We start from the raw sequence: 3,613 nt of genomic DNA, 5'->3' as shown, positions 1-3,613 counted from the left end.
CTCCTATGGGATAGGTCTCAAGTTGAGGCATTCATTGGTTGGCTGTGAGCTCAGTCTCTGCTACATCTTTATCCCTGCACATGCTATAAGCAAGACAAAATTTGAGTTGAAGGTTTGGGAGGGTAACAATGAAATTTACAAAATCCTGGATATATATATACCCTAAAAATCTATATTCTACTAAATTGGGAAATTAAAAGAAAGGGATTACTTTCTAGATATATGTGTCATACAAAAATTGAAACAAGGTGAAGAAAATAAATACATCCTTAACTAGCAGTGAGCTCAATGCAGTAATAAAAAAGTTTCCTGACTAAATTAACCCTTAGGTCCAAGGGATTCACTACACAATTCTACTAAAATTTTGAAAAAATAACTCATGTTAATACTATTCAAATTACTTCACAATATAGAAAAACTAGGAAAGCTTCCAAAATTTTATGATACAATGTTACAGTGATACAAAGCCAGGAAAGGATACTACAAAGACCAACATAGAGTAATCTCCCTGATAATCACGGGTACAAAACTTTTCAACAAAATAGTTGCAAAACAAATTCAAGACTACTGAAAAAATGTTCAATGTGATAGAGATGGCTTTATTCCAGAAGTTCAAGATGATTCAACCTATATAAAATAATGTGATTCAAACAAAAATAGACTCAAAGACAGAAATCACAGGATTATCTCAATATATGCAGAAAAATATGGCAAAATCCAATAATTTCGTGGTAAAAGTCACCGAGAAACTAAGAATGGGAACCACACAATAAGGGAACAAAAAAATTTGATAAAATGCTTGCATATAAACCTAACCAAGAAAATTAAAGACCTTTCCATTGAAAACCTTAAGACATGGAAGAAAGAAATTGAGAAATCAATAGAAAACAAAGGCCTCCCATGCTCATGAATCAGAAGAATTAATGTTATGAAAATAGTCATGCTCTCTCCTCCAGCCGAGCAAGATGCCCAAAGGAAAGAAGGCCAAGGGGAAGAAGGTGGCCCCGGCCCCCCACCGTGGTCAAGAAACAGGAGGCCAAAAAGGTGGTCAATCCTTTGTTTGAGAAAAGGCCTAAGAACTTCGGCACTGGGCAGGACATCCAGCCCAAAAGAGATCGCACACACTTTGCCAAATGGCCCCGCTACATCAGACTGCAGCGGCAAAGAGCCATCCTCTACAAGCAGCTCAAAGTACTTCCTGCCATCAACCAGTTCACTCAGTCCCTGGACTGGCAAACAGCAGCTCAACTGCTTAAGCTTGCCCACAAGTACAGGCCAGAGAGAAAGCAGGAGAAGAAGCAAAGGCTGCTGGCCTGTGCTGAGAAGAAAGCTGCTGGCAAAGGGGAAGTCCCAACTCAGAGACCACCTGTCCTCCGAGCAGGGGTCAATACAGTTACCACCTTGGTGGAGAATAAGAAGGCTCAGCTAGTAGTGATTGCCCATGATGTAGACACCATTGAGCTGGTGGTTTTCCTGCCTGCCCTTTGTTGAAAGATGGGGGTGCCCTACTGCATCATCAAGGGAAAGGTCAGGCTGGGGCACCTGGTCCATAGGAAGACATGTACCACTGTTGCCTTCACACAGGTTAACTTGGAAGACAAGAGAGCTCTGACTAAGCTGGTGGAAGCTATTAGGACCAATTATAATGACACATACGACAAGATCCGCCGCCACTGAGGAGGCAACGTCCTGGGTCCTAAGTCTATGGCTTGCATTGCCAACTGGAAAAGGCAAAGGCTAAAGAACTCGCCACTAAACTGGGTTAAATGTACACTTAAGTTTTCTGTACATAAATATAATTACAAAATTAAAAAAAAAGAAAATGGTCATGATGCAAAACACTATTTGGATTCAACATAAAATCAATCAAAATTCCAGGGTTAGTCTTTATAGGTATAGAATAGAAATTTAAAATTTACATGAAAACTTAAGAACAAAGGTATAAAAAGCAATTGTAAATAAAACAATGACTGTCAGAGTTATCATTGTCTAATTCCAAGTTATAGTGCAGAATCATAGTATTAACATAGCATAAAACTACATAGAACATAACAATATGTCAAGAGAATATAAGTCCCTAGCACAAGTCTACAACCCCGAAATTTGACAAAGATGCTAAAATTCATACACTGAAGAAAGAATTACATCTTTGATAACTGATGCTTAGAAGCCTGGATTTTAACAGCAGAAAAAACTAGATCCTTATCTCCCACTTTGTATAAAACTCAACTCTAAATGAATCAAAAGTCTCAATAGCAACCACATATCTTCAGATGAGGAGCACATGTCAACATATAGACACAGGTAAGCTTTCTAAATAGAATTCCTAAAGAGCAGAAAATAAGACCAATATTTGACAAGATTTCAGCAAAGTTAAATGTTTTTTTTACAACCATAGAAGCTACTAGTCAAGAAAAGAAGTAGTCACACCATGGGAGATATTTATATATAGCAAGAGACTACTGACTAAAATATTCCAAAACAATGAACAATAAGAAAAAGGCAAGCCGGGGCTGGAGAGATGGCTCAGCGGTTAAGAGCGCCCGACTGCTGTTCCAGAGGTCATGAGTTCAATTCCCAGCAACCACATGGTGGCTCACAACCATCTGTAAAGAGATCTGATGCCCTCTTCTGGTGTATCTGAAGACAGCTACAGTGTACTTATATATAATAAATAAATAAATCTTTAAAAAAAAAAAAAAAAGAAAAAGGCAAGCCAACTAGAAATGGGCTACAAAAGTCTCAAAAGAAAATCCAAAACTACAAATTGGTAAGAAATTCTTTAAAAACATTTAGCACCATTAGCTATCAGTAAAGTGTTGGTAACTTTCAGATTACAGCCCCACCCCCATTAAAAGGAGTATCATCAAGACTACACTGTTAACAAATACTGCATAGACTTGAGGAAGAAGGAATCTACTGTTAGTGGAAGAGTAAACTAGTATAGCCACTTTAGAAATTGATCTGGAAACCTCAAAAACTAGAAATGGAACTATGCAACTATAACAATTCTGGGAAAACAACTAGAATATTCTTCTCTATGTCATAATTAAGAGACACTTACATGTCAATATTTACTATAATTCTGGTCACCATAGCTAGGAAATGGAATCAACCCACAAGTCTATCTACAATTGACAATAATAAAAAACATGGTTGATAGATACAACAAAATTTCATTATAATATAAAGAAAAATGAAATTCCCATGCAAATGGATGAAATTAGTGTGGGGAAGTACACTGAGTGAAGTCACATAGGTCCAGAAGTATAAACATTATGTATTCTCACATATATAAATTCTGGTGTTGACTCTAATTCTGTTGATGACCCTTGTTTCTCGAATGCCTTCATCTCCCTTCCTGTATAAGCCTCCCAGAGCACACGACTACCCCTGTTTACATTTCTTTTACCTATGATTCCCTTAGTTTAAGACAATCCTACATGTCGTGTAAATGTAACTTTTATTTACCTGATGGAATCATTCTCTCAGATCCTTAATGCAGAATAAGCTCACCCTACAGACACTTGATCTATTTATTTTTACCAAGAAGTCAAAACTATACAATGCAAAGAAGAAAACAGCTTCAACAAATGCTGCTTGTCTAAGTGGA

At 37.2% G+C, this 3,613-nt stretch overlaps 1 pseudogene; it reads left to right on the top strand.

Moving 5' to 3' along the window:
* The first annotated feature begins 559 nt into the window (after positions 1-559).
* Positions 560-3,385, top strand: LOC108348508 (60S ribosomal protein L7a pseudogene; annotated as a pseudogene).
* The last annotated feature ends 228 nt before the right edge of the window (positions 3,386-3,613 follow it).

Source organism: Rattus norvegicus, chromosome 1, assembly GCF_036323735.1.
Source record: "Rattus norvegicus strain BN/NHsdMcwi chromosome 1, GRCr8, whole genome shotgun sequence".
Lineage (NCBI taxonomy): Eukaryota > Metazoa > Chordata > Mammalia > Rodentia > Muridae > Rattus > Rattus norvegicus.
Note: the sequence above shows the minus strand (reverse complement) of the source record. Positions and strands in the feature narration are given on the sequence as shown.